General features: G+C 41.4%; 1 protein-coding gene across 2 annotated transcripts in view; it reads left to right on the plus strand.

Annotated features, from left to right (window-relative positions):
• erg (ETS transcription factor ERG) overlaps window positions 1-19,696 on the plus strand; it is a 276,398-nt gene that overhangs the window by 10,506 nt on the left and 246,196 nt on the right. The gene's annotated exons all lie outside the window — the stretch shown is intronic.

A 19,696-nucleotide genomic window follows, 5' to 3' on the forward strand; every position in this document is an offset into this window, starting at 1 on the left:
CCAGGAGTGGGAATCCTGGCTAATTTCTCGCTTGCAAGTCTAGGGACACCGGGGTTCACCAGAGAAGTGCCATTGCTATCCCATCTGCGGACAGCTAACTGAACAGACTAGGGATTGATCTGGGACCTTCTGATCTGCATTGCTAAGTATTACATTACACAGTACATTTATCCACTAAGCCATTGGGGAACTATTCTTTCTCTTATATAACCGAGTGATGTAATAGATGCCCAAGCAACTACTTTATATATTGTCACATTTTTTTTTTGCAAACCTCATTATGCAGTATATGTTTGTTAGAAATTAAAGGTATGCAATTTGGTTTTCATAGCAGAAATCTGAATATTACAGTTTGCAGCTGCCACACCAGTAATGGCGGTGGAAATATATTTCTGACACTACAGCTCTTGTCCACCAATCGAATCACCCACCATGTGATAAATAAATATCAACTTCCATTGAGAATGCAGCAAACTGGATTTTGATACATTATTGTGTGTGCGGTCAGATTAGCACAGTCAGATTGTACCGTCCTGTTAAACAGCACAAAAGTACAGCATTTTCACTGAATAAACCATCGTTACTGCTTCATAGCCAACTGGCAGCATCACGTAACATTCACGCTTCTGATTACATGCTATTTAATTTTAAAAAAAGATGCACTGAGATTCTGATGAGGATATTGGTTGTTACCGTGTTCTTCCCCCACCCTAATCACACGATTTAGATTATTTCGTTGCACCTTCCTGCAATTGAGTTCAACGCCTGACAGTAGCCAGTATGACTAATGACAGCCTCAAGATCTCTTTATGTTAACAACTGATAGCGTTCAGAACAATGGCATTATTAATATATTCCATCAATCGGATGTGACCCAACTTCCCCTTCACCAATATCTGGTCCTAAACAGAGTTGATGGCCCATGTATCCTTGGCTCCACTGAATACTCTTTCTTGCAGTGAACAGATGCCAATCTGGTGTTGCAAAGTGCTCTCTCTCACTCTCTTGCTGTCTGGTCAAAGAAGTTCCATTAGGAAGCAGATCTTAGTTTAGTTTATGTTTAGTTTAGAGATACAGCACTGAAAACAGGCCCTTCGGCCCACCGAGTCTGTGCCGACCATCAACCACCCATCTATACTAATCCCACACTAATTCCATATTCCTACCACATGTCCCCACCTGTCCCTATATTTCCCTACCACCTACCTATACTAGGGGCAATTTCTAATGGCCAATTAACCTATCAACCTGCAAGTCTTTGGCTTGTGGGAGGAAACCGGAGCACCCGGAGGAAACCCACGCAGACACAGGGAGAACTTGCAAACTCCACACAGGCAGTACCCGGAATTGAACCCGGGTCGCTGGAGCTGTGAGGCTGCGGTGCTAACCACTGCGCCACTGTGCCGCCCTCTCACAGTATCCACAAAACAACATTAGCAACACACTACCCAATGCTGCAAATCTGAAATAAAAACAGAAAATGCTGGAAATACACAGCATGTTAAGCAGCATCTGTGGGAAACAATTAATAAAGTTTTTTCTCGCAACACAGATGCTGCCTGACCTGTTGAGTACTTCCAGCGATTTCTGTTTTTATCCACAACAGTTCTATTAAACTATAGCATCTCTAGATTTTTTTAAATCTTTAGTTTTAATTACAGTACTTTTGTGTGAACTTTATCGTTTTCTTTTCTTTCCCCAATTTTCTCCCATCTATTCCGCATGTTCTGAAATTATTGACTCCTTGCTGGAACACCTTCCAATGAGGAAGGCTCACCACTTGGTATCTTGGCCATATGCGCACGTTAAGAAATGACCATTCTTCACGTGTGGAGCTTAGACATGGAGAGTTAGAGCCTGCTTGACCACACAGGGATCACACCTCGATTTCCTCTCTCTCTCACACATACACACCAACAGGTCGCTGAATAGAATCTAAACCCTAATCATTTGCCCATCGCAGAAGCGCTGAGGCTTGTAACACTGCTGCAATCTCACAAACTTGCTACGAAACCAGAATTTTAACCTACATATGAACATACAAAATAGGAGCAGAAGTAGGCCATTCGGCAACTCGAGCCTGCTCCACCATTCAATAAGACCATGGCTGATCCGTTTGTATTTCGAATTCCATACTCCCATCTACCTCTGATAACCTTTGATTCCCATGTCTAACAGGAATCTGTCTACCTCTGCCTTAAAAATATTCAATGACCCCGCCTCCACCACATTCTGAGGCAGAAAGTTCCAAAGTCGCACAACACACAGAGAGAAAAAAATCTCCTCATCTTTGTCCTAAAAGGGTGACCCCTAATTTTAAAACAGTGCCTCCTAGTTCTGGACTCACCCACAAGAGGAAACATCCTCTCCACATCCACCTTGTCAAGACCGTTCAGGATCTTATATACTTCAATCAAGTCTCCTCTCACGCTTCTAAACTCCATGAAAACAAGCCCAGTCTGTCCAACCTTTTCCTCACAAGACAACCTGCTCATTCCAGGTATCAGTTTGGTAAACCTCCTCTGAACTGCCTCCAGTGCATTTACATCCTTCCTTAAATAAGGAGACCAAAGCTGCACACCACCAATGCCCTGTATTACTGAAGCATCACATCCTTACTTTTATTTTCAATTATTTTCAATCAGAGCCTTGGTCTGAATGGCCCAGTCACACGCTGCCTTGAACATCTCAGCAATTTAGCGAGCATTTAGGTTTGCTTTAACCCTATAGGAACATAGCTGGACTTCACTCAGCAACTGTTCGGAATGGCACATGTGAAATCAAGAATTCAGAGTATGGGCAATTTAGACCCTGTCTATTACTCAGCTTTCCCCAACTTATACACCCTACTGAGTCAGCGGCGCTTGAGATGGCTTGGCCATGTGAGCCGCATGGAAGATGGCAGGATCCCCAAGGATACATTGTACAGCAAGCTCGTCACTGGTATCAGACCCACCAGCCGTCCATGTCTCCGCTTTAAAGACGTCTGCAAACGCGACATGAAGTCCTGTGACATTGATCACAAGTCGTGGGAGACAGTTGCCAGTGATCGCCAGAGCTGGCGGACAACCATAAAGGCGGGGCTAAAGAGTGGCGAGTCGAAGAGACTTAGCAGTTGGCAGGAAAAAAGACAGAAGTGCAAGGGGAGAGCCAACTGTGTAACAGCCCCAACAACCAATTTTATCTGCAGCACCTGTGGAAGAGTCTGTCACTCCAGAATTGGCCTCTATAGCCACTCCAGGCACTGCTCCACAAACCACTGACCACCTCCTGGCGCTTATCCATTGTCTCCCGAGACAAGTAGGCCAAAAGAAGTAGAAGTAGTATTACTCAGTACAGTGTGTTGGAACATCCCCAATAATGCATCTCCAATACATAGAAACAAATTATGAAGAAAATGGATTTTAGCCTCCGTCATGAATTTTTAACATTTGTTAATATTTGTTTAAAATTAATGCCATTGAAAACATCTGTGGATTCCCCATTTTAAAATCGGTCATTTATTATTTCAGTATTTAGCTTTATCTTGTACCAAAACAATGTTTGGCAATGTAAAGCCCTTCTGATACACGCACATCTTTCCTCATTATTGCTTAATTTCCCGATAAGTGGCTGTTCTTTTCCATAACACAGTCAAAGGATTTTATAGCTTTCAACGTGGTTACTGTGTATTTAGAAAATTCCATTACTATTAGTCTGTCAATTGCCTCCAGCTTCACTGCTGGGGCTAATGTTAAAATCTCTACTGTCATCATCAGCCTCACACTAAACCACAAAACAGCATCACAAAATACCGCAGGACTGGTTAAACCGGTATCAGAGGAGGCTGGAGCGCTGCAAGTAGCAATTTCAGACGTGTACCTGCTTTAACGCGGTGCAAACCAGCGACAGTCGGTCGGAAAGAGAAACACCGGACGCAACTGCCTCACATATATGAATAGACATTCATGCCAATTCATTAAAATAATGGCAAAAGAACTGGCATGAAAATGTTTACAAGCTAAATTTTTAAAAATCCCATCATCAGTTCACAGAAGAATGTCGAAAGGCCCAGGAAAATTTGACCTCCTAAAATATTTAAAATCTCTCCTCGGGGTTGGTCTCACGTCAATCATGGATACAGTTTGACGGTGTCCGAGTATTGATCTGTTTTGCTGTTGATCCCAATATTGAGGGCACATCTTATACGTTTGGGTCAGTACACTCTTGAGCTACTTCGGGCATTCAACGATTTCATGTCAGCCAAACTGTACCTCTGACCGTTACTCTCCAGTCTGTCACTCCCAGTTACCCCTTGTGGAAACAGCAGACAGGTGTAGGGAATGACTACCAAATCTCAGGCGATATCATTGTGACAAGACTCTCGAAAGCAGTTGTAATTGATCTCCTGCAGCTACCGAATTTGAATCAATTTAGAAATCATTGTGTGTGATATTGGTGTACAAATGCTAAACGTGACCCTATGAAATCGTTTGGTTCCGTGTTTTAATGTGTTGACAGGGCGAACTAGAACCATGTATCGATTTAAATTCATTAAAAAAAACAAAGATTTATTAATGAAATAGAAAGTAGCCAGAATCCTTCAAGGATCAGATCTGGAAAGGAGATAAAAAAAGCGGGCAGTGAATTATACTTGGAAATATTGTGGACTGTGAGGAGGATAGTGATAAACTTCAAAAGGACACAGGCTGGTGGAAAGGGCGGACAAGTGGCAGATGAAATTTAATGTAGAGAAGCGTGAAGTGATTCATTTTGGTAGGAAGAACGACAGGTAACATAAAATAAAGGCTACAATTCTAAAAGGGATGCAGCAGCAGATGAACCCAGGGGTATATGTGCACAAATCATTGAAGGTGGTAGGGCAGGTTGAGAAAGCAGTTAATAAAGCATACGGGATCCTGGGCTTTATAAGTAAGGGCATGGAGTACAAAAACAAGCACATTATGATAAGCCTGTATAAAACACTGGTTCGGCCTTAACTGGAACATTATGTCCAGTTCTGGGCACCACAATTTAGGAAGGATGTTAAGACATTAGAGATGGTGCAGAATAGATTCACGAGAATGTTTCCAGGGATGAGGAACTTCAGTTACGAGGATGGATTGGAGAAGCTGGGACTGTTTTTCTTAGAGAAGTGAAGATTAAGAAGAGATTTGATGGAGGTGTTCAAAATCATAGGGGTTTGGACAGAGTAGATAGAGAGAAAGTGTTCCCATTGGCCGAAGGATCCAGAAAAAAAGGACCGATTTAAGGTAATTGGCAAAAGAAGCAATGGCAACATGAGGAAAAACTATTTTATGCAGCGAATGGTTAGGATTTGGAATGCTCTGCCTGAGAATGTGGTGGAAGCAGATTCAATTGAGGCCTTTAGGAGGGAATTGGACAATTATCTGAAGAGCAAAAAAAATTACAGGGCTATGGGGAAAAGGCAGAGGAGTGGGACTGGCTGAGTTGCTCTTGCAGACAGCTGGCACAGACACAATGGGCTGAATGGCCTCCTTCTGTGCTGTAACTATTCTATGATTCTATATCTACATATATCATAATAAAAATCGACATAAAAGAGTAAAATAAGACTGAAGACTATCTAACTGAGACATTAGCAATACTGACAGCTCTATGTGACATTCATGGTCCCGTCTGGGTGCTGGTGAATCCACTGGACCGATAACAGGGTGCGTATCTTTCAAATATTCAAGTTTTGTCTGTCACTTGGCAGTCACTTTAGACAATTACAAAAAAACTGACATTAAAATGTTTATTGTCACATCTATAATCTTTTAAATTGTTGCCCTCTTAGCGCTGATTGTAACAGTTTATTGCTGTGATCATCAAGTATCTCTTCCAAGCATTAATTTAAGGATTTCAAAATATATCTTAAAATGAACAAAACCAAAAGTTAGTTTAATTTTACTTCCTTCCAATCATCCATCTCAAAGGAATGTTGAACAGTTTGAGAAAGGATATCTTTTTGATCACTGCTTCTAGGGAAATAGTAAAGGTGGGAGGGAGGATTTGTGTATAAGAAAGTCTTCAATGATGTCTGTATCAACAGCTTTAGGATTTAGTTAACGCATAACGCCCAGAAGTAATTCACCCTTCCTTGTTTCCATTTCGCTCGAATCTCCTGTCTTTACGATATCCCTATGTTAACAATGCAGATCAGATACAACTCATAGAGGAGTTCTCCCCCTTCCATTGACATTGACTAGAAACATTTAAACTAGCTCACCCTCCATCCTTCTCCTAAAATAAACTCACCAATTAGGTTGAAGTGAAATTTGCCTTTGAATTTATTTTTCTCCCTGTTATTGGATTTCACTAAGTTTTCATTGAGCGGAAAGCAAATCCAGAATGGCAGTGCTGACTGTGCGTTCAAATGACAGATCAATTTCTATTTGCTGGGATGTGGCTTCACCTCACTGTTTGATGAATCAGTGCTCTGTGTTTGCCAGCACTGTTTCTTTATGGAGAGTTAAGCAACAATTTATCAAAGGCAAGGAAATGTGCAAAATAAGAATAGAGAAACAACCCCTCTGAGAAAGCAAGCAGATAAATAAATACAATACAAATTGTCATGTTTGTACTAACTATTTTACATGTGGTTGATAGAGACTGGGAGTGTTTGGTATGTTTTCTCTGTGCTGGGTCTTTATTCCATTCAGTAACAGCCTCTGTCAGTGTTTCTATTTATTTATTACAGTTGCGATGTTGACAGGGCAACAGGGGAGAGAGGATGTGGTTGATATTCAGGAGGTGCAGCCTACATTTCTGGGAGAAATGACATTGAGATTTTGCTGATGGTGGCAGCTTTGGGTCAGCCAAGCAGTGAAAGGGAGTGTGACAGATACCCTGGACAATCATTAGTTGGTGCCCTGATCTGTTGCATTCAGGGACTGTGCCCAGCATGGTTCATCGACCTGCCCACTGGTTTCTGGCAACTGAAGAAGTTCAATTCTATTTTTATTACATGCATTCTAGGATTATTACTGATGTTTTTTGAGCAGCATATTCCACCATTCTGTGAACAAACTAAAAGTTGTTGATCAATCATAGGGAGTTAAATAATATTCTTGGGACATTTAATAGGGGTTTGATAGAGCAAATAAGGAGAAACTGTTTCCATTGATGGGTCAGTAACCAAAAGATACAGATTAAAGGTAATTGACAAAAGAACCAGAGGGAAGATGAGAAGATTTGTTTTTGCACAGTGAGTTGATATGATAAATAACAGAAGGGGGAAATTTCAGGGATATGGCGAAAGAGTAGGTTAATAGGATTAATTAGATAGATATTTCAAAGAGTTGGCACAGGCACATACAAACATACGAATGAGGAGCAGGAGTAGGCTATTCAGCCCCTTCGAGCCTGCTCCGCCATTTAATAAGATCATGGCTGATCTGATTGTGGCCTTTCCTGCCTACCCCCTACACCCTTTGACTCCCTTGTTGGTCAAGAATTTATCTACCTCTGCCTTAAAAATATTCAATGACCCTACCTCCATTGCTGTCTGGCAAAGAGAGTTTCAAAGACTCACAACCCACTCAGAGAAAAAAATTTCTCTTCACCTCCATCTTAAATGGATGATCCCTTATTTTTAAACTGTGTCCCCTAGTTCTAGTCTTTCCCATAAGGGGAAACATCCTTTCAGCATCCACCCTGTCAAGTCCCCTCTGGACCTTGTATCTTTCCATAAGACCACCTCTCATTCTTCTAAGCTCCAATGAATACAGATCCAACCTGTCCAACCTTTCTTCATAAGATAACTCCCCATCCCAGGTATCAGTCGAGTGAACCTTCTCTTAACTGCCTCCAACACATTTATATCCTTTCTTAAATAAGGAGACCAAAACTGTACAACTGTAGCAAAACATCCCTACTTTTATATCCCTTGCAATAAATGACAACATTCCATTCGCCTTCCTAATCACTTGCTGTATCTGCATACCAACCTTTTGTGATTCATATACTAGGACACCCAGATATCTCTGTACCTCAGAGTTCTGCAATCTCTCTCCATTTAATAATATGCTGCTTTACTATTCTTCCGTCAAAGTGAATAAGTTCACATTTTCCCACATCATACTCCATTTATCAAATTTTTGCCTACTCATTTAACCTGTCTATATCCCTTTGCAGACTCCCTATGTCCTCTTCACAACTTACTTTCCTACCTATCTTTATGTCATCACCAAATTTAGCAATCATACCTTTGGCTCTTTCATCCAAGTCATTGATATAAATTGTAAACAGTTGAAGTTCCAGTACTGATTCCTGTGACACTCCACTTGTCACATCTTGCCAACCCGGAAATGACCCTTTATGCCTACTCTCTGTTTCCTGTTAGCTCACCAATCCTCTATCCACGCTGATATGTTACCACCAATGCCATGAGCTCTTATTTTGCTTAGTATCCTTTGATGTGGCACCTTGTCAAATGCCTTCAGGAAATCTAAGTATAGCATATCCACAGGTTCCCCTTTATCCACGTTGTTTGTTACTTCCTCAAAGAACGCCAAAAAGTTGGTCAAACATGATTTCCCTTTCCTAAAACCATGTTGACTCTGCCTGATTACATTGAGATTTTCTTAGTGCCCCGCTATAACCTCCTTTATAATAGATTCCAGCATTTTCCCTATGATAGTTGTTAAGCTAACTAACCTGTTGTTCCTGCTTTCTGTCTCCCTCTTTTCTTGAATAGAGGAGTCACATTCGCTATTTCCAAGCTGATGGGACCTTTCCAGAATCTAGGGAATTTTGGGTCGATGGGCCGAATGGCCTCCTTCTGTGGTATATGATCCTATTACTCTAGTTTACTCTTTGAAAAGTTTCAGCTTGCCTAAGTAGAACATAGAACATAGAACATAGAAAAATACAGCACAGAACAGGCCCTTCGGCCCACGATGTTGTGCCGATCCTTTGTCCTCTGTCAAGGACAATTTAATCTATACCCCATCATTCTCCTTTATCCATATACCTATCTAAAAGCCGTTTGAAAGTCCCTAAAGTTTCTGACTCAACAACTTCCCCAGGCAAGGCATTCCATGCCCCGACCACTCTCTGGGTAAAGAACCTTCCCCTGACATCCCCCTTATATCTCCCACCCTTCACCTTAAATTTATGACCCCTTGTAACGCTTTGCTCCACCCGGGGAAAAAGTTTCTGACTGTCTACCCTATCTATTCCCCTGATCATCTTATAAACCTCTATCATGTCACCCCTCATCCTTCTCCGTTCTAATGAGAAGAGGCCTAGAATGTTCAGCCTTTCCTCGTAAGACTTATTCTCCATTCCAGGCAACATCCTGGTAAATCTCCTCTGCACCCTCTCCAAGGCTTCCACATCCTTCCTAAAATGAGGCGACCAGAACTGCACACAGTACTCCAAATGAGGCCTTACCAAGGTCCTGTACAGCTGCATCATCACCTCACGGCTCTTAAATTCAATCCCTCTGCTAATGAACGCTAACACCCCATATGCCTTCTTCACAGCCCTATCCACTTGAGTTGCAACTTTCAACGATCTATGCACATAGACCCCAAGGTCTCTCTGCTCCTCCACATGCCCAAGAACCCTACCGTTAACCCAGTATTTTGCATTCGTGTTTGTCCTTCCAAAATGGACGACCTCACACTTTTCAGGGTTAAACTCCATCTGCCACTTTTCAGCCCAGCACTGCAACCTATCCAAGTCCCTTTGCAGACGACAATAGCCCTCCTCGGTATCCACAACTCCACCAACCTTTGTATCATCTGCAAATTTACTGACCCACCCTTCGACTTCCTCATCCAAGTCGTTAATAAAAATCACAAACAGGAGAGGACCCAGAACTGATCCCTGTGGCACGCCACTGGTAACTGGGCTCCAGGCTGAGTATTTACCATCTAAGACCACTCTCTGCCTTCTATCAGTTAGCCAATTCTTAATCCAACTGGCCACATTCCCCACTATCCCATGCCTCCTGACTTTCTCCATAAGTCTACCATGGGGGACCTTATCAAATGCCTTACTAAAATCCATGTACACCACATCCACTGGTTTACCCTCATCCACTTGCTTGGTCACCTGCTCAAAGAATTCAATCAGGCTTGTGAGGCAAGACCTACCCCTCACAAAACCGTGCTGACTGTCCCGAATCAAGCAGTGTCTTTCCAGATGCTCAGAAATCCTATCCCTCAGCACCTTTTCCATCAACTTGCCTACCACCGAAGTAAGACTAACTGGCCTGTAATTCCCAGGGTTGTTCCTATTTCCTTTCTTGAACAGGGGCACAACATTTGCCACCCTCCAATCACCTGGTACCACCCCCGTCAACAGAGAAGATGAAAAGATCATTGCCAGCGGCTCTGCAATTTCATCCCTTGCTTCCCATAACATCCTTGGATATACCCCGTCAGGCCCGGGAGACTTGTCTATCTTCAAGTTATTCAAAAACCCCAACACATCTTCCCTCCTAACGAGCACTTCCTCGAGCTTACCAGTCTGTTTCACACCGTCCTCTTCAGTAATACACCCCTTCTCATTCGTAAATACCGAAGAGAAGTACTCATTCAAAACCTCACTTATCTCTTCCGGCTCAACACACAGTCTCCCGCTATTGTCCTTGACCGGACCTACGGTCCCCCTAGTCATCCTCATATTTCTGACATACGCGTAAAAGGCCTTGGGGTTTTCTTTTATCCTACCCGCCAAGCATTTTTCATGCCCTCTCTTAGCTCTCCTAATCCCTTTCTTCAGATCCTTCCTGGCCATCTTGTATCCCTCCAGAGCTATGCCTGTGCCCTTTTTCCTCAACCTTATATACGCATCCTTCTTCTTCCTAACAAGACTCTCAACCTCTCTTGTCAACCACGGTTCCCTCACATGACCATCCCTTCCCTGTCTGACAGGGACATGCTTATCAATGGCCCCTACTATCTGCTCCTTGAAAAAGTTCCACATTTCGACCGTGCCCTTCCCTGCCAGCATATGCTCCCAACTTATGCTCCTCAGTTCCTGCCTGACAGCATCATATCTACCCTTCCCCCAATTGTAAACCTTGCCCTGTTGCACATACCTATCCCTCTCCATTACCACAGTGAATGCTACAGAATTGTGATCACTATCTCCAAAGTGCTCGCCCACCAACAGCTCTATCACTTGCCCTGGTTCATTACCTAGTACCAAATCCAATATTGCCTCCCCTCTGGTCGGGCAGTCTACATACTGAGTCAGAAAAGCTTCCTGGACATACTGCACAAACACTACCCCATCCAAACTATTCGATCTAAAGAGTTGCCAATCAATATTTGGGAAGTTGAAATCCCCCATAATTACTACCCTGTGACTTCTGCTCCTTTCCAAAATCTGTTTCCCAATCTGCTCTTCCACCTCCCTGCTGCTATTGGGGGGCCGATAGAAAACTCCCATCAAGGTGACTGCTCCTTTCCTGTTCCTGACCTCAACCCACAGTGCCTCAGTCGGCAGATCCTCCTCGAAAATTCTTTCAGCAGTTGTTACACTATTTCTAACTAACAATGCCACCCCCCCACCTCTTTTACCACCATTCCTAATCTTATGAAAACATCTATAACCAGGTACCTCCAAGAACCATTCCTCCCCCTCACCTATCCACGTTTCAGTGATGGCCACAACATCGTAGTCCCAAGTGCCCATCCACGCCTCTGAATCAGAAAGTTGTGGGTGAAGTCCCATTCCAGAGACTTGACTAAATTTTGGCTGATGCTTCAGTGCAGTACTGAGGGAGTACTGCACTCTCTGAGGTGCCCTCCTTGGGCTGAGATGTTAAAGTGAGTCCTGGTCTGCTCTCTCTGGTGGATGTAAAGGATTCCACGGCTTTATTTGAAGAAGAGCAGGGGAGTTCTGGCCAATATTTATCCCTCGTCCAATATCACTAAAACAGATTATTGTGCCATTATCTCCTTGTTATTTGTTGGACCTTGCTGTAAGCTAATTGGCTGCTGCATTGCACTGAATTGCCTATATTGCACTGAAGTGGCTACACTTCAAAAGTACTTAATTGGCTTATTGGCACCTGCAGCTTGTCAGTATGAAAGTAGGAGACTTGAGATGGTGCCTCGGGACTGGCTCTTCTGGCATGCGATACCAGCCTAGAAGTAGGCACTATAGAATTTAACCCCTTTTATTTTTCTCTGATGCACATACCTTCCCTTTGCCAAATTCCATCCATCCATGACCCCCCTCCCCCCAATTCCTGCCTCCTGAAGATGCTAATTCTTGCTGGGATAGAGGTCTGTGGACTTTGCCATCCTTTGGTTTCTTGTCTCCTCCTGCATGTGTGAGCTGTGATAGTAATTATCAATAGGTTCTGTTTGTTTGCAAACTCAGAACAGGGTCAACATTGTCACGATTAAAAACAATGCAAAAGTCCCTCTGCCAAAGAAAAAGTCTGATGGCACTTTTTCATGAGGATGGTTGCCAACTAACTTGATGTGGTATGACTCGTCCCATTGAGTGGATGCTGAGAGTGCAATTCTCCTCTCCAGCTGCCATATTAAATATTATTTGAGAAATTTGGTGAAATGTTAGATCTGGCAAAGTTGCAACAATAACGAAGGGAAGTGCACTTGCAGCTTTCTTTAATAGTTGTTATTCTCCAAATACCCCTAATAATATGGTTGCCCCAACCATTCCCTGTCGGAGAGGAAAACACATGTCAGTCTGTTGCGGCAGTTCATTAACTTATAATGTCTATTTCTTGTCTAGCACTCTTTCTCTCCCTAAGTCAGTTTCATTGTTCGCCTGTCTTCCCCTTTTTTCTTCCCCCATGTCCTCTTTCTTCTGTTCTTCACACTGTCATGTTCCATCTTGCTTTACTCCAGCCTTTATTTCCCCTTTTGTCCCTCTGTCTATCTCATTTTCTTCCTGCGAGATACTATCATTTGCTCTGTCACTTTCCCTTGCCTCTCTGTCTTCTCTTCCTTCTGTTTCTATCCCTCTTCTTTATTTCTGTTGGCAAACAGTGCAGCCAGTGCTGATTGGGGTCATTTTTCATTGTAGTTACAGAGTTTGGAACCTTTAATTTCCACCCCAACCCTTTGGAAGACTGGCTACTTACTGCAAGCATTGTAAATCTTCCAGTGCAGATCGAGATTTAGACAGTCACATCTGCACACAGTATAGCTGACAAGTAACCATCTACCACATTCAGGCAGCCAACAAAGGTCAGAAAAACAACTCAAAGTTCTGGATGGTGCCAAGGAACATTGAAAGTAGCACTATGTTACCTAATGTCTGTTTTTTTGGTCAGCTTTGAGTCAAGTGGAGAATTCTTCTGATCGAGTCAGTGAGAAATTTGAACTTTGTGGAGTTTTGAGTTAAAAAGAACAAGTTTATGGAAAACTAATTTCTAATCCAATTTAAAATATTCAATTTATATTTACACTTCTACATTTATAAGTATATGTCTTATATTCACATATACATTAACTGATAGTCCTACATTTTAAATTATTACATTTATATTTACATTTTTATATTTATAAATATGACAAAGTCAAATCTGCATTTGTCTCTATAAACATCTGTTATCATTTATGAATTACGCTGTATATTTATTATAAACACTTTTAAATCTCATCATAGAGACATAACCAGAATTTTGTAATAGTAGAAATGTATGGTAATAATCTCTACTCACTGGTGAAAATGACTGGCATCATTAAGTGCCCCAGTTTCTTAAACATATATTTCTGTTTAGCCAATTGTTGGGTACATGTCAAATATTAAAGATCACTGCCCCTTTAAGGGCTTCATCACATTCAAATAAGCACCAAGTGGGAAAAGTTATTTTAATTTTATATTCCGACCTCTGGTGCCAAATTGCCTCTGATTTTTTTCAGTATTACTTGTTTTTCTTCTCAAAGTTTCATTTAACTGGAATTAAAAAAAAGTTGTAATTATAGCCTGTGGATAGAAATGACACAACATCCAACCTGAAGGTCAACATCTGTTAGTTACTGAGGCTTAGTCTGCCTGCACCTTTCATTCAACATAAAACACTGCAGTCTTCTAATGCCATCTGATACTGTGCTAACCGCAAACACTCTTGTGTAAGTTTGTACATCTCGCTCGATTGTTTGTAAATTCATCGTGGAATCTCAAGGCGTTTAAAAGCCAAGTTTGATCTCATCTAACTATTGCTACGATTAGATTTGCCTCCTCTTCTGTACGATCCTTTTTATACTTGGTGTTATTCTATCTAATTGCCTAGGCCAAATATATATGTGTATATATGTGTGTGTGTGTGTGTACCTCTAGTATTTAGTCCATTGGACAAGAAAATCAGACGAGATATAAAACAGACTGCTGTTTCACTATCATTCATTTTTCACGAAATGATACAAGTTAAAATTACCCCCAATGAATCTTTGGAAAATGAAAACCAGGTGGTTTCTAAAATGAACAGTTGTTTTGCTATGTAGTTTTACTCCTGGTAGACAAGCTGAAAATCTATCCCATAATGTCTTAGAAGTGATACAATGCAGACTCCATATGAATAATAGTACTGGTGTCCCCAGATTAGAGCAGACAACTCAAAGAATCAGCAATTGCACAGGCTTGATGGACCAAATGCCCCCTTTGTGCCAGGACAATGGGGCAGTTGTATAAGGAAAAGGGCATATTTTGATGTGGGTGTCAAGTAAAGGAAATATCTTTTTACTGAACTGTCATTGGAAACCTATCCTGCCAATTGCACTGTCTGACATCATCATACAAACATTTAACTTACTAAACATTATTCATCTAGTTTACATTTATTTTAAATGGGATATTACTTTGGTTAAATTAGCAGAATTCAAAACAAAGACTGTACGTCAATATTACATGGTGCAATTTCACCTGTGGAAGGTAAGTAATTCCTACATTACAACAGAGACTACGCTTAAAAGTACTTAAATACAAATGAAAAGTGCTGGAAAATACTCAGCAGGTCTGGCAGCATCTGTGGAGAGAGAAGCAAAGTTAACGTTTCGGGTCAGTGACCTTTCGTCAGAACGGATGAAAGTCAAGGTGGCTTGATATAGTGGAATAACTGGTGAGCCCTGAAGTATAGAGCTTTACAGTGATACAAAAATTGGCCATGTGGTTGATAGTGAGGAAGAAAGTTGTAGACTGCGGGAAGATATCGATGGCCTGGTCAGATGGGCAAAAGAGTGGCAAATCGAATTCAATCCAGAGAAGTGTGAGATAATGCATTTGTGGAGGACAAATGAGGCAAGGGAGTACACAATAAATAGTAGGAACAGAGGGACTTTGGAGTGCATGTTCACAGATCCCTGAAGGTAGCAAGACAAGTAGATAAGATGGTTAAGAAGTCATACAGGATACTTTCCTTTGTTAACGGAGGCATAGAATATAAAATAGGGAGGTTATGCTAGAACTGTATAAAACACTATTTAGGCCACAACTGCATACAGTTCTGGTCACCACGTTATAGGAAGGATGTGATTGCACTAGAGAGGGTACAGAGGAGACTTATGAGGATATGTCAAGGACTGGAGAATTTTAGTTATGAGGAGAGATTGGATAGGTTGGGGTTGCTTTCTTTGGAATGGAGGAAGCTGAGGGGAGATTTAATTGAGGTGTATAAAATTATGAAGGGCCGAGATAAAGTGGATAGGAAGGACCTATTTCCCTTAGCAGAGAGGTCAATAAGTTAGGGGGCATAGATTTAAAGTAATTGGCAGAAGGATTAGCGAGGAGTTAAGCACTACCTGAATGGGTAGTGGAGGCAGAAACCTCATCATATTTAAAAAATAGTTGGACGAGCACTTGAGGTTGTGTAATCTACACAGCTATGGACCAGGAGCTGGAAAGTGGGATTAGGCTGGATAGCTGTTTTTCAGCCGGCACAGATGTGATGGGCTGAATGGCCTCCTTCTGTAGCATAGGTTTTCTATGTTTCTGTGTTTTTATGATACAACAGCAATAACAATTTATACCCAGCAATAGATCACAGAGGTCTCTGCTAGCATTGTGTATACTAATAACTTAATATGCTATGTACTATGTTCTTTATTCTATACAATGGGGCTGAGTTTCCACTAGTTATATCAACGCAGTTCTGCCAGAAATGGTTGAGCAACACAAAATATCAGGGAATTTTAAATGTGAGTTTCATTTAAAACCACTTATGTTTGCATTTTCCATGATCTTTTATGCTGGTTCAAGATTTAATTAGCCCAAAATAAGCCTTGCTCACTAAACTGATCACACCCCTGGGGCAAATTTATGAGATTCCACTGATTTCATTGGTTCTGGAAGGCTCTTCAAATTCCTCTCATTTTCCTATGTGCACATACACTAGTAGTCATGTTTTAAAAGTTTTCTCATATCAAAAAATACTTAGCTTACTAAGAAACTGACTACTGTACACCAATGAAATTATTAAATGGTTCAGTATAGTTTTTGTCAATTCAACGTCAGTGATTTTAACTTAGGCAACTGCACACTCGTCTTAAAAATGCCTATTTTTGCTGTATTAATAAAACTGCACCAGGTTACCATCCTTAAATAGATCAGAGAATATTTTTTAATGGTAAGAAAATAAAAATGAAACAATTGTGTTGTTGTTGTCCTATTGTGCTGGTTCATGGGAGATTTTACGTTTATGATTATGCAAATTAACTTTAGTGGAAACTTGACATCTAAGCTGATCAGTGCAATTTCAGTGAATTTTAGACACAATTTTCTGATTGCATCCAAAGCAGAACTCTAGCCATATACTTCTCATTATGCTACACACCACTGCATTGTATGTAACATACTATATAACACATTACACTATATAATATATACTAATAATTCTCCCATGTATTACATGGACTGGAGTAGATGTTGACTTTGTGCAATAGTGTAAAATTGGCCGCCCATTTTACATCTCTTCCTATTTCCATTGACTTGAAAAACTGATGGTGAAAGTGTGACAGGAAGTAAGCCCATTTTATACATCGTATACTTTAAACCACATATTATATACCCCATATAAATGGGTTGTGTAATGTTGGCTGGTTGGTGAATGGTGATCAATAAAAGCAAACAAAACGATTAAGTGCTTGGAGGCAAAAATTCAAAAGAAACCACAGATAGCTGTAGAATGACCAGAACATGTGCTGCCAGCTGTAAGGCAATCGTGTCTGTTACACCAGCAAAACGCATATTCTTGGCTTCAATGCTTATTGTTAAAGCTGATCAGTGGTGAGACTTCTTTGCACCACAGCTGACAGCTGAGGATCTGCATCTGTATTAATGATGACATTAAAGTAATACAGTGACTGAGCTTATATGTTTTGTTGTGCCTTCTGTTACCTCATTCAGAACACTGTCTTGTTTATTCATTCTTGGAATGTGGGTCTCGCTGGCAAGGCCTGCATTTATAGCCCATACCTAGTTACATAGAAACATATGAATTAGGAACTGGAGTAGGCCACTCGGCCCCTCGAGCCTGCTCCGCCATTCAATAAGATCATGGCTGATCTGATTGTAACCTCCTCTACATTCCCGCCTACCCCGATAACCTTTCACCCCCTTGCTTATCAAGAATTTATCTACCTTTGTCTTAAAAATATTCAAAGACTCTGCTTCCACCGCCTTTTGAGAAAGAGAGTTCCAAAGACTCATGACCCTCTGAGAGAAATAATTTCTCCTCATCTCTGTCTTAAATTGGCGACCCCTTATTTTTAAACAGTGACCCCTAGTTCTAGATTCTCCCACACGAGGAAACATCCTTTCCACATCCACCCTGTCAAGACCCCTCAGAATCTTACATGTTCCAATCATGTTACCTCTTACTCTTCTAAACTCCAGCAGATACAAGCCTAGCCTGTCCAACCTTTCCTCATAAGACAACCCGCCCATTCCAGGTATTAGTCTAGTAAACCTTCTCTGAACTGCTTCCAATGCATTTACATCCTTCCTTAAATAAGGAGACCAATACTGTACACATTACTCCAGATGTGGTCTCACCAGTGCCCTGTATAACTGAAGCATAACCTCCCTACTTTTGTATTCAATTCCCCTCGCAATAAATGATAACATTCTATTAGCTTTCCTAATTACTTGCTGTACCTGCAAACTAATCTTTTGCAATTCATGCACTAGTTGTTCTCGAGAAGGTGGCGGTGAGCCTCCTTCTTGAGCCACTTCAGTCCATGTGGTGAAGATGCTCTTACTGTGCTGTTAGATCAGGAGTTTCACCATTTTGACTCAGTGGTGATGAAGGAGTGGTGATATATGTTCAGATAAGGATGCTATGTGCCTTGGAAGGGAACCTGGAGGGGATTGTGTTCCAATGCACCTGTTCCTACGGGTAGTGGGGGTTACAGGTTTGCGAGGTGCTGTCATAGACTGTTAGACCAGATAAGGCAGCCAACTAATACTTACGATACTCCCGTATTAGTTTTGTTTTCATGAAAGATTAATAGTCTTGAAGAAAAAAAAATGAACAGCTCCTATACAGACACAAACTGATGGATGAAATAAATTATTTTGTGCTTTTTTATGTGGCATTAGGTTTATGAATGTCAATAGAGGGGAAAGGAAGAATTTCTAATTTAAGCACCCAGTGTCAGCATCAAGTATTTCCTGGTAAGGTACAGTGCAGGAAAAGATCATTCTACTATGATCCAACAAACAACCTCAGGAATTCTCTGTAATGTTCCTATGTGACCTTTGCATTTCATTGACTGAACATTGGGTATGATGCTGGAGTTGGCAAATTTAATGGAAATTAATTGTTAATTGACACATGATTCTGTGCTGTGAATGGGGACCATTTGCAAATGTTGGAGGCTGTCTAAATAAATTTTGCTTAGGCCTCTTACAGCTAACAAAGAGTGGATTCAAACCCATCTCACGAGAGGTGAAGTTTCAGTGTTTCAGCGCACTGAGCCATTCAGTGTCCCAGGAAACATATTTGTTTAGAAAAAAATAGGATTTCGCTTGAGCCAAGCAATATTTCTCCCAGGGCCACAGGGAGACGGGGAGGAGTGGCTCAGGAGATGTGCCCTCTGATTTATTTTTCTTCCTTTGAGAATGGTCTGATATCTGCTTGGAAACAATTCTGATTCTTGCCCTATGTGGCTGAGATAGCCACCTGCCAGTATATGTATCTGCATTTGACAACAATGTATAAAGCAATCTGCAGCATCAACATGCTGAGCAATAAAATATTAACCTAACCCATCTGTCAGGAAACTGACAGAATTGAGCACAATGCTGGTTTTACATCCCATCTGATTTTGCTCTCCATTAAAGTCAGTGGAGAGTAATATTGGCCAGGGTGCAAAATTGGTGTTCATTCTACACGATATCAAGAAACAGCTGAGTGCATTGGATACAGCAAAGGCAATGGGCCCCGACAACATATCCCGGCTTTGTTGCTGAACATTTGTGCTTCGGCTTAGCAATGCCTCTAACCAAGTTGTTCCAATCCAATTACAACACTGGCAATGTGGAAAGTTGCCCAGGAATGTCCGCTTCACAAAAAGAACAAATCCAATCTGGCCAATTACCGCACCATCAGTCTTCTCTCAATCATCAGCAAAGTTGTGTCATTGATAGTGCTATCAAGCGGCACCTACTCACCAATAATCTACTCACCAATGTTCAGTTTGGGTTCCGTGAGGGCCACTTGGCTCCTGACCTCATTACAGCATTGGTCCAAACATGGACA

The sequence above is a fragment of the Heterodontus francisci genome, chromosome 10, assembly GCF_036365525.1.
Source record: "Heterodontus francisci isolate sHetFra1 chromosome 10, sHetFra1.hap1, whole genome shotgun sequence".
In the NCBI taxonomy this organism is placed as follows: domain Eukaryota; kingdom Metazoa; phylum Chordata; class Chondrichthyes; order Heterodontiformes; family Heterodontidae; genus Heterodontus; species Heterodontus francisci.